Genomic DNA, 12254 nt, shown 5'->3' on the forward strand with positions numbered 1-12254 from the left:
GGTCCTCCACAGTACCTGAGTGGGCACAGCCTCCAGTAGCTAAACTGAAGGGATGTAGTTAATCCAAAATAATAGTCTTGGTGTGGGGTTTTTGAGCTCTACACATGATTGGGGCTAACTGCAAAGAGCAGCTTTGATTCAAGTGCAATCTGCTTTCTGTTTTTCCTTTCCTGAATGCTCGTGCAAGTTAAGTATGTTCTAGAGACTCTGTCCACTTGGCACGTGTCTCTGAATGAGCAAAGGAACTCGCCTATAAGTAGGTTATCCTGCTTCCTCAGAAGTGGTCTCACTCTGCTTGTAGGGTGACAGTCATCAGGCAACAAGGACAACATTGCATCTTGAGGAACCAAATTTACCTACCTATTCTGTAACCCACTGACACAAAATGAAGAGTAAACACCTTATAACCAAAAACTTTTTGGATTACTATTTTGCAAGCAGAAAACACATGGCAAAATTTTTCAGATAAATTGTTTGAGTAGTCCAGCCAGCCCCTTTCCCTGGCTACATAGCTCTCTTTGGAGGAAAATGCTAAGATTCGGTTATTGAGGGTAGATTACCGCCAACTTTACTGACTGTGTCTGAATCATACAATCACCCCCACAGTACTAAAGTAACTCAGGACACTGAAATCAATGGAGGTAGGCTGCTTTACACCAACAGAGAAGAAGTCTTCCTATGCCTGAGCCAATAATAGCTAGGGAAAAAAGCTTAAGTGGGTTTACTCATGGGTGAGGGAATGGGGGTGGAAACAGTTTCTCAGTAAATCCAAAATCCTGGCCAAGGATCCAGAGGGGGATTAGTATTACAGTATCCCTCTTACTAGCTGGGCTGAGCTGAGCTTGTTAGAAAGGTGTTAAACTTCCCTCTGCCAAGACCACTTTGCAATAATCAGTTTATGAAAAATTCAATTTGGCAGCAAACTCTTGGCAGTCTCAAATCAACTGTACCTATTATACCCCAGTCACAAGTGGATGGGCAAAGGTGGCTCAGCACATCACTCTCTCCTCCCCCTCCTTCACGGCCTTGAAATTTGCTCAGCAATGCTGGAAGAGGGAAAAAACAGTGTTGTGTAACTAGTCTCCAAAACCCAGACAGCCATTAAGGACAAGAAGGGAAAAAAAAAGTAGTCAGAAACAAAAGACAGCCAGCTGCAAAGCTTCTGGCAGCAGCTTCCAGGTAGAAAGTCTGTTTGCACAGGCTTCCCAGGGCAAAGGAAACAGCCTGTGCCCTGTCACGACAAAATATTCACCCCAACTGGGAAAAATGTAAATGATACTGAAGTGATAATGAGCACTCAAGTGGATTTCTTCCTGAAATGAGTCACAGCTGCTGTCAAAGCTCTGTCAATTTGATTGCTGTAGCAGGGTGAGGAGAAAGCTCTCAGGAATGCCACCTGAAAGCCTTTGCCATGGAAGAGGAGTCCCACCAAGCCCAGGCAGGGGCCCAGCAGCACAGGGCAGCGTGAATGCCTTCCCCATCCAGCCAGAAACAGGGTTTCCACCTGCCTCCTCTGGGGAGAAGCAGCAGTCCCTCCGCACACATAAACCATTGCGTTATGGTGCATTGCTGTGTCTCGTGTTAGTAGCTTCACGACTGTTTTTCCACTGGAAGGCATTACTGGGACCAGGGAGAGCAGGCTGGAGAGGAGACAGATGGTATTTTCTCTCTAATTTTGGTGTTTGAGAACAGAATTTGCACAGTTTGTTCTTCAGTCAACCCTTACTTTCAGGATAAAAAACTGTTACCTGCCAGAACATGAATGGTTTTGAAACATGCAATAAAAAAAAAAATTAAAAAAGCATGCGGAGGGGGAGCTTTCATCTTAAAGAGCTACCAAATTTGCATTCCTGAGGTCTGATGCTATGGTTATTAATCAGATGCTTTGGAGATATTAAAGACTGCCTCTAACTAATATCAAATGCGAATGTCCTTTCTTCCTCAAGATTTCCCAACAGATCTTTAAAGTCTTAGAGTTCCTTTCATTCTTTATACACACCATGATTATCTTGTATCTGCAGAGTTCTCCTTTACATCAACTTTAATATCTTCCCCTCTCCAGCAGCTCCATTTCAGGTAACTGCTTTTCTAAAACCTAATTTGTCCATTTTTATTAATATGTGCTCTCAGAAGAACAGAATTTGGAAGCTCAGCCTGACATCTGCTGTGCCCATGCTCCACCAACTTGCATGGCGTTATCCTGTCACAGGAATCTGCAAGCCTAAGTAAAAGCCCCAGCTGCAATTCAGTGAAATCTCCTGCTCCATTTGATGTGGCCAAATGACTTTACGTTGCTCATTCTCATCTTCCCAGCCATACTGAGAGATGGGCAAGGAGCAGATGAGAGTCGTAAGGTGCAGAATAAGACTCCTCTCTGTTCCTTTCTGGGTAAAGCAAACTGATTCCCATGTACAAGACCCTTTTCAGGGATGAATGCTGTAGAAAGAGCATGAAGTAGTGTGCTGTCAAAGTGACAGGAGAAAGAATTCATAAGACCTGAGAAAGCCATGGGCAAACCCTTGGAAATGGTGGGTGAGAAGGTAAATGTTATTTTACGTATGCAAAAAACAGGCCCCGGGAAAACTGTGTTTGCTCAAGGAGCACCTGGTGCCACAGCTGCACTGAGGCAGGAACCCCTGGCCTACTTGGGCCATGTTGCTCTGACTCTCCCTCACAGGCACTTGCACACACTCGCTCAGATACATCACCTTAATTAAAAGTCTCCAAAATCCAAATTCAAAGCATTTCCCCTTTTCCCACCTCACTTCCACCAAGCACCACTCGCTCTGCTGAAGGTGTAAATAGGTCAGGTGTTTCCATGGCCACAGTGAACCAAATAAGCAGTTGGGGTTCAGCAAGCAATGTGGGTTTTTTAATTGTTCCAGTGCCAGGTAGCACAAGGTGTGCAGCACCATGCTGACAGTACCTAACTATCTTCTCTTGCTCATCAGCTATGCGATGGCTGGCACTGGCCCCTTCCCCCCTCGAAGCCGTTATCTCCTGCAAGCTTCAACAGGCAGCTCCCCTCATGGGGTAGCACTGATGAAAAGTACATTTCACACGGAAAATGTCTCTTTGCATCACCACTGCAAGTACTAATTGCTGGTTCCAGTGTAGCATTGAACCTATTCGCACAAGGTGTAATTAAGTTGTGACTCACAGCCACAGGATGCTGCAGAGGCCAAAAAGTATAAAATAAGCCTAAAAGGAGACTAGGCAAATTCATGAGGGACATGTCTAACCAACGGGATGGTTGGGATGGCACACCATTCAGGAAGCCCCTCCTAAACCTCTCAATGCCTGAAGGCGAGGAGTTGTAACATGGAGAGGACGTTTTTGTACTTATGTCCTGTATCTTTCCCAGAGTCCCAGCTGTCCTCAGGATCCCAGGCTAGATGAACACATAGACTTCCACCTTGTCATTGTACGTAACAAACAGAAAAATTGGGACGAATTGTGGAGCTGATGGATATGAATCTGAGGAGTGCAGAGATGCCTCTGACCCTAGTTGATGGTCTGGAGGGGAACACCCAGGACACCAAGGGCATCAGCCCTGTGCTGTATTTGATCATTTGTGACAAGGCATTTTCTGACTTCTGATTTTTCCTGTGTGATGAATCATCTGGCTACTATGGCACAGATCAGTTTTCACCCAGTGAAAAGCACCAGATCTTTCACACATCACAGACTCTGTTGTTTGTCAATAAAATTGCGCATTTAAGACTGATTTATCTCCCTTTCCAGGGGCCAGACATGAGGATGTCTACTCTGGCTAGTGTTGCCCATGAAAACTGTGGCTGGAAGATTTTGTCCCATAACCTGCCACCTAAAGCCATCTCCATCTCAGCTGTAACGTTCACTGAAGCCTCTTTGCAACACAGAAGAAGGTTTTATGAGGAGGAGCCAGGGAAAGACTTTAAGCAGGCTGCCTTGATGACCAGCAGGAGACGCCTTTTTCCCCATCCTATAAAATGGACATACCAATCTCTTCTGCAAATTGTCAAGCATATGGACCCCCTGAGATAAATACTGCTACAAAAGTAAAAATAGTACTAGAAATATTAATAATCCAAATATGCTATGTGATCCTGGGATTTCACTTCTGTGTGTAACAGTACACGGCTGAAATACTGCAGTTTCTTGGGTCCCTTGTTTATCCCTTGGGCTAGCAAAGGAGAAGGAGGGTCCACACCAAGACCCCCTCTCTCCTGTAACCAAACACAGCTCAAACCTCCACAGGGGGAGCCTGAGTTTTCCTGATCAACTTCTAGTACAAGCTTGCATCCTGCTCTAAAAAATCATCTCAGCTATAATTCCCACCTTTTGGCAGTCTGGCTTATCAAAGGGCATCAGGACTCTGTATTGCCTGGGCCACGCTGAAGCCAACGATGCTCTTCACATCTGTTCACTCATCTCAGCAAGCTGGGACCTGAAACTTGGTGTTGTCTCCTGCCAACACTACCACCACGAATAGCTGGTGCCAACCAAAGCAACCGCTCTTTGTCTTGCCCCTCCACATGTTGTCTTCTTGCACCACCAATGGTGCTTCAGGGTGTTGTTGAGGGCCCAACAAACAGTTCAGAGGGTAATAACCAGGTCAGGTCCCTGCCCTTCCCCAGCTTATTGGCTTCACACCGCTCTTATGCCCCGGTGTCTAGAAGTGTGAAAAGGGAAAGGATTTTAATTTCAAGGCAAAGTTCCTCAAACTTAATTGTTCTGTGAGGCTTTGTATTTAGCCTCCAGTGTCTCTCAGAAACCTGATAAACATACGATCCCAGTTTGAAATTATTGATTTTTTTCCTCCTCACTATTTTTTTTCCTAAGTGAAATTAAAATCAGTAGAGTTTTTCTTGTTTAACAGCATAAGATCTGGTGTAATAAACAAGTATCACCTTGTCACGACAAAGATGCTTTACTTATTCATTGGCATTAGCAATGTCCACACAACCCTGGGAATAGCGTGTTGTTTCAGCTCATTACTGTGCTGTCAGCAAAAGGAGAGCAGTAGGGCTGAAATTCAACCCCCAGATATGCGTGCAGTGTTTGGAGCCTGCAATGGGGAGCAGTGTTATGGGTGGCTGTAAAAATCTTCTGCGGGAAGTCAAAGAGGACATAGCATGGGTGACAGCAGACCTGGTGCTCCACTCTAACTTTTTCTCTGATATTCAAGAAATTGGATCCCTCATCTGTAAAGTGGGGATAACCGAGGTCGCAACCACTCTGTAAAGCATATAAAATCTAGAAACAAAAGAACAGTAACAAACCAGGTATCCCCACTACTATCAGTTAGCTGTCTTCTAGGGAAACTATCTCTCAGATTCTTAGGATTAAGTTAAATATTATGTTGGAAACAATATATGGTATATATAATTATCTACTCCCCACCCCCCCATATTTCCTCCACCCCCCTTTTTTTTTTTCCTATGTAAAACTAGGTAGTCTTGCTTACCAACTAGATTTAGTCCTATTAGGGTTATTTGTAATAGAACAATTATTTGGTAATTAAAAATACAGGGTTTAGGGGACAACAGATTAATGAGGAGGAAGCATAGTGCAATACTATGGAAACTATATTGCAGGATTTAATATTGCATACTCCCGTAGTCAGAAAGTCCTGCATTATAATCCTATGATGCCAATGCTGTACTGAACAGCAAGCAATCCTAAAATCCAGTTAGCTTAGGCTTAGCATACTGCAGAAGCACAGGAAATAGCAAGAATCTATCCAGTCACATTGAGCTACCATAGTAATGGGACGTGTTCAGGAAAAAAATGTTTTGTTTTGTTTTGCAGACGTCACTTTCTAAATGCTGGTGCTCAGTAGGTCTATATAGCAACTGTTGGGCCATTGCCTAATATTGTAAGTCAAATCATAGGTCACTACATGCCTATTCCAAAATAATTCTTCCTCCCTGCCAAGTCCTAAGTCCCAGAAACCCTTATCATGGGTGAGAAAATGGGAGATATGCAATCAGGTGCACAAGAAGGCGTTGAAATGACAAAGCTTCTAAAATTACAAATGTACAAAACCCCACCTACTATGCCATTTAAATTCAATGCTGATTTTATAAACTCTAAATCTCTTGGACAGTCCTAGTAGTCCCGCTGTAGACACGAGCACCCCATCTGGGAGGGGGCATTAAAACCTCTCCTGGGCTCTCCCTTATTCACTACCACCATCCATCCTAATTACCAATGGCCCACAAAAACTCAGAGATTTAGCAGTGTGATCTTTGGAAACCAGAGCTCGATTGTATAAGAGGTTTGGTTTTAGGTTTTTTTCTTGTTTGGGTTTTATTTTTTTCTGCAGCGTAGTTGTCCTTTAAACATGGAGACAGCTGTTATTACATTGAGTGGTATTCTTGCAGAGGGCAAAAAAAAAACAACAAAAGCCCTGCAGAAAATATTCTGAAATGCATTGTACAAGACCTTAAGCTTTGGAGGTTAGGCAGACAATGTTAGTACTCTCATTCCCTGGCTGCCCACTAGCCCTCAGATACGTGTTTTAAATTTAACTTTTTTTTTTTTAGAATGAAATTACTTATGCATTGTTTAGGTGTTTATAAGGAACACAAAAAGAGGGGGACATGGTTTTACTAATTTCAGCGGACTGTGGGTAAGACTTCTGAGGCTACCTCAGAATGTTAAAAACACAGCCAATGCATTCTCCCCACTCTTTTTATTTATTTATCTAAAAAGAGATTCTACCCTGTTTCTTGAACAATCCCTTACAGATTCATAAATCAATTAATAGATTTTGTAATCAAAGTCTTTATTAATTTTGTGATGCTGCATTCAGGTAATATTTATCTACTCAGCAAAAACTAGCATGGAGAGCTTACCTAGTTGACCAATGCAGCAGCAGCAATGGAGGTCTGTTTTCTGGTATTCAAATAAAAATAAGCAAAAGAGGAAAATTAATACAAAAATGGGGGGGAGAGGGGAGGTAAAATATTATAGAAAATTATAAACAGGAACACTCGGAAACTCCAGGGTGGAAGTTGAGTCTGTGGCCCTCTGTGTATTACCATGTATCACATATAATAAACCAATGCCGAGGGCAAACTCTCTGATTGTCCCCATCTTTGCGGCAGATCTGATAACAAGTGCAGGAAAAGAGATTATTTTAACCATGAATACAGTGGTGGGGCCTCACTTCCAGACAGTGACATTAGACAAGTCGCAAGTGAAGTTGTTTTGTAACCTTAGCTATGACAACTGAGAACCTACAGCTGCAGAAGTACTGGACTTGGGTCTGGATCAGCCTTAGATTACGCCGACTATATGCAACAAACATAGTTTTATTCATGACTGGCTATTACAAATAAGACTCCCTGCCTCCCTACCTTTTTCCCTTAGAGAAAGAAAATCAGAAAGTATTTTTGCTCCAGCACTGCCTGGAGGATCTATAGCAACATGAGCTTATTTATTACCTGTCACTTCTACGCAAACATTTCCTACTGTGTCAGACCAACCATTCATTATATCATTTCTCTCTGAGGTCTCAACATCATCCATCACCGCAGTCACCTACCCTGCTCCTGCTCTGGGCCTTTGCATTGTGTGGGGATTCACCAGTTCAGATGCTGGGGGCCTGGACTGCTGCTGTTTTCCATTCCATCACTCTTCCATTACTACTTGGCTTGCCTGGAGCTGCCAACATGTTAAGGGTTCAATAGGGCACCTTCTTTATGAGCCTTCCCTACCAACATCCCCTTAATATAGAAAATGCCAACCTGCCTCTTTCATGAACACCTCACATCCTTCTTCCTTTAAGAAGTAATGAGTGGTGGTTTCCTTGGCTGTTAAGAATTGTGTTGCCTTCCTGCCCTCCCCTCCACACACAGGTATGGACACCTTTAGCCTGAAGACTGGGATACATAGATTTTTACCTAACCTTTCTTAATTGCTGCAGGGAAGAGGTGGAAGTGCAAGCAAAGGTGCAGTTGCCATCAGAGCAGCAAGGGAGAAATGGCTGAACTTGCCAGGAAAGTAACAAGGGAAACCCAGCATCAGATAGATCTAAGACAGATCCAGATTCAAGACAAAGATAATTAAATGTAATCACTTGCAGTGAGAACATGTTAATGTTACCCTAGTTTGCCAGTGAGCTTAGTCAGTAACAAGCGAGGCAAGAACTGGAGGCACCTGGACAGCAACAGACCCAGCTCTGTGTGGGTATGTCCTCCTCACACCTCCCCAAAGGATGGGTCACATAGCCCGCTTGAGTACCTCTATGCCTCCAGTAAGATTGTTCATGCATTCTTTTTCTGTGTTTCCAATAATTTCCCCTCCCTTTTTTGGTTTTTAGGGGGTGAGCATTTGTAAACAATACACAGCTGTAGCTGTAAACAAACTTGTCTGGAAACTGCCTTTGTTCTGGGGAGCATCTGGTAGAAAATTTGTCCCAGTCTTCCCTTCCCAGTCACTCTGCCAAACAGCCTTTCTCCCTTGCTCTTTATCTCCAGACCCTGGTGAGGAGGGGACAGGCCACCATCAGATTTTCTGTGCCAGAAAGGGAAAGAAGTGTTCCTCTACAAATTCACAGAAGTGCAGGATTGTCAGTATATGACTGAGGGATACCTTGCTTGCATGCTTGGTTATCACCATCTTTACCAGCAATGTAAAGTGTCAGGATCCTAAGAGGGTCAATTTTATGAGTAACTAGCCCATACTTTTGGATGTTATAGAAATAATATTCTCAAAAGCATATATGTATATATACTACTAGGGCATAGGAAAAGGCAGATGTTTGTAATAGCTGACGAAGCAAAAAGGATTGTCTTCCTCACCAGCTAGATGAGTATGTCAGTAGAGTATATTATTGTATTTCTTTATCACCAAATTAAAACACTTCTGACCAGGTAATGTATTTACAGTAACAGAGGGGATTTCTATACTGCTTAGCAATGTAACTGGATTTTCTCATAATACGTTGCAGTGACATTACAAGCTAAATGCACAAGAAGTTACTAGAATGATGGCAGGGTAAGTTATGAGTATGATGTACTACATAATATAATACAGGAGGCCATAAACCCATATTGCCAGTTTCTTATGAAACTGAGACATAATTTTAATTTAAAAAAAAAAAAAAAAAAAGAGAGAATTGTGGAGATAGGGCAATTGACCTGCTTGATTATAAAAGGTCAATTGTAAAACTTATTTGGATATGCCCTCTACTTCCATCTAATATCAGTGATTTGTGTGCAAAGTAGGAGAAACATTTTATTCTTTTCAAACTTTTGTAACTCTGATAATTTCTTATAATGTCTAGTGTGTCCCCAGCACTGCTGGAGGTCCACATGCTCATTTGTGCTCTCCTACATGGACACAAGATCCTTTGTGTAAGGTGACAGACCTGGATCTCCAGGGGTGCAGACTGCTGCACCTCTCCTTAGCTGCCGAGCTTAGAGGCAGTGAAATCCACGTTCATCTTTTATTTGAAAACTGGCACAAAATTTGCAAATGGCTTTTCTGTGAGCTGCATAGAGAGGCACTTTCAAAGGGAGCCGGTGATGTATTTTCCCTGTGCCTTGGCATGTCTCCCTTCAGCAAAACACCAGCCCTTGGCGCTGGCCCACGCTTGCATGGGAGCTTCTGCTCAGGCATGGCTGAAACACTGGTTTGAGGCGAAGCAAATTCTGCTTCATGTATCAAGAGGAACAGAAACCGGGGTGGGTGGGTGGCGGGAGGCAGAGAGGAAGCTGGGGAAAGGTTTGGCTGGAAGTATGAGTCAGGGTGTTATGAGATGTATGGGATTATCATAGTTTACATAGTGTCCTGACTGCCAAATGACCACGTCAAGTCTCTAGCATGGTGCTTGGCAGTGGAGAGGTCGTGAGCAGCAGGACAGTAATAGTGTTACAGTAGCACAGTGTCCTCAGTCAGAGGTACTGGCCTGGGAAGGATCTCGTAGTCCCTCAAGATGTTATGGTTCCTGTGGCAAACAGCCTGCGGTGCACACTGAGGCAAGACCCCACATGCAATAGTCACAAGTAACACTGATAAAAGGCAGCTTCTCTCTTTCTTGTCAAGACCATGTTCAAATTTTAATGGACTCAGCCAAAAACCTCTCCTGGAGAGAAATTTAGACCTGGACTGCACTTGACACTTGTGAAGTTGGAGCTTCCTCTTCAGCTCCATATTGTATTTATTTGACCCAGATCGCACTAATTTATCCCACAACTTCCAGAAAATTGTTTCACCACTACCTGTAGATGGAAATAGTGAGGACAGTGCTGATCCAAAGCCTACTAAAGTCAAGGGATAGATTCCCACTCATTTTTAGTGTCTCTTGCATCAATCTAACTCTCCAGGAGCGCTGCTGGGGCTGTCATTCTACCCTTGATAGTGCTCCAATTCAGAGCAGAAATCACTGAATTACAGACACGAGTCCCTCTTTCTATTTTTGCTTTTTTTTTTCTTCTCCTTAATTTTAAAAGCAGCAGCAGTATCTGGCTTCCAGGACACAGCAGACTGTCACACTGCAGACAGAGCCTGCTTGACTCCCTAAGCAAACCTGCCTTGCTCTGTCCGTGAGCATGCATGTAGGCACCCACACGCACATGTTGTTCAGCAGAAGTCACACTGCGGCACACGGATCTCTTCTGATCTGCCTGACGGCCCTGCCTCTCCTCACAGTCAACAGAGGGGGGTCACATAAAGGGAACAGGACGCTAGAAATGATCCTGTGAAGCATTACAAGCCTTTCGGCTCCCCCTTCCTGTCTCCAGCCTCTGTGCTAAGTAAACACCACCTAGGCATTTTGTTGTTATTACCAAAAGAAGCTATTATGGGGTTTGTTTTTTTTTAAAAAAGGGCAAAAAGAAAGGAGATGGGAGACCTTGAGATATTAGCCCTAAGCAGACAGATCAGATACTTTTAGAGCAGAGCAATAGCACTTCTCCCTTCCCCACAAGTGCAGTCAGCACATTTGATTTCTTTTTCTATATCTCTCCCATGTTTATTCTTAAAACACGTCATCACCATCTAATCACCACAGGAATTGAAAGTAACTTTGCACAGGAGCATTCTAAAATTAGAGAATACCAATTAAAATTAATGCCAACCCAAAGTGCTGTGCTGCAAAGAAAGCACAGCCAAAAGAAGAGGAAACAACCCATATCTGCTAAATTCACAGTTCTGATACTTGATTGTTAATAATTTTTTTGGTGGTTCCCTCCTTTAAGGGCAGCGCCGCAAAACCACCAGCCCAGGGCTCTTCCAAGACCTTCTCCTTACCCCATCGACACAGCAGGATTAGTCCCATCCAGGAGCCTCCTCTCTTTCCGCTCCGGAGAAGTCACAGTTTGCTCCTCTCCGCAGCAGCCTTTCTGGGTGCCCGCTGCCTTGCTCCACGTCCCGCAGACAGCTGGGGCCAGCCTGGGGGGCCGGGGCATCGCAGCGACGGGACACGGCCCTTCCTGATATAATGGGAAGGCCAGTGCCAGTGCCGGCATCGGCCCGGGCGGGATTCCAGTGCAGCGGCCGTCCCGCACCTGTCGCAGGGCACCAACCGGGACAATCAGCTGTGCAGCTAATATTAACCACTCGCGCCGCCGGGACCAGGGAAGCGCAGCAGGGATGGGAGCATGATCCAGGCACAGAGCAGCTTGCAGGGAAATAAGTAAAGGCCAAGCTGGACAATTAAAAGGGAAACAAAAGAATAAGAGTGAATATCCCACCAGGCTGATAACCTGCATGGAAGGCCCAGAGCCCCACGTGGTCCTTTCCCGTTCATCACATTAGCCTGCTTTTCTCTCCAGCAGTGATTTTGGTCCTTCCAAAATTGCTGGCTGATAGGAAAGGATGTATTTGCATTTACTGTCTCTGCTGCCTCAGCGCCAACAACCTCAGGTCCTCCAACAGCCAGAAGAGAAACGCCAGGCTGAGCCTCAGCCATGCCGAGGGTGACAGTCACACAATCTCGATACTTAGTGGCACGCTTTAATTTGTGGCTACTGGGAAAGCGCCATGACAGACAGTGCTGTTGCATACAGCAAGAAGGTAAAGAAAGCTAGTGCTATAAGTGACTCATAAAAAACAAAATCAAGAAAAACTTCCCTCCCAGCATAACCTGCAATGACAAAACAACATGCTAGCCTCCTGCTTAAAATAAAACATCCACCGAACTGGGCCGCTTTTTTTTTTTCTTTCTTAAAGGAATTTTTGCAGTGCTTGATTTCCTCTGCTCCCTGGATATTGCAGGGGTCTCCAGGCACCAGGGGACGTGAAGAAGGCATGCACTGCAA

General features: G+C 44.2%; 1 protein-coding gene across 1 annotated transcript in view; it reads right to left on the bottom strand.

Moving 5' to 3' along the window:
• The window catches only part of ARPP21 (cAMP regulated phosphoprotein 21), a 203046-nt gene extending 191781 nt beyond the window's left edge, over positions 1 to 11265 (bottom strand). Inside the window, exon 1 of the mRNA XM_064443977.1 lies at positions 11245 to 11265. The gene's annotated coding sequence lies outside the window, so the exon portion shown is untranslated. The remainder of the gene's footprint in view (positions 1 to 11244) is intronic.
• Between the last annotated feature and the right edge of the window lie 989 nt (positions 11266 to 12254).

The sequence above is a fragment of the Phalacrocorax carbo genome, chromosome 2 (assembly GCF_963921805.1).
Source record: "Phalacrocorax carbo chromosome 2, bPhaCar2.1, whole genome shotgun sequence".
Taxonomy (NCBI): domain Eukaryota; kingdom Metazoa; phylum Chordata; class Aves; order Suliformes; family Phalacrocoracidae; genus Phalacrocorax; species Phalacrocorax carbo.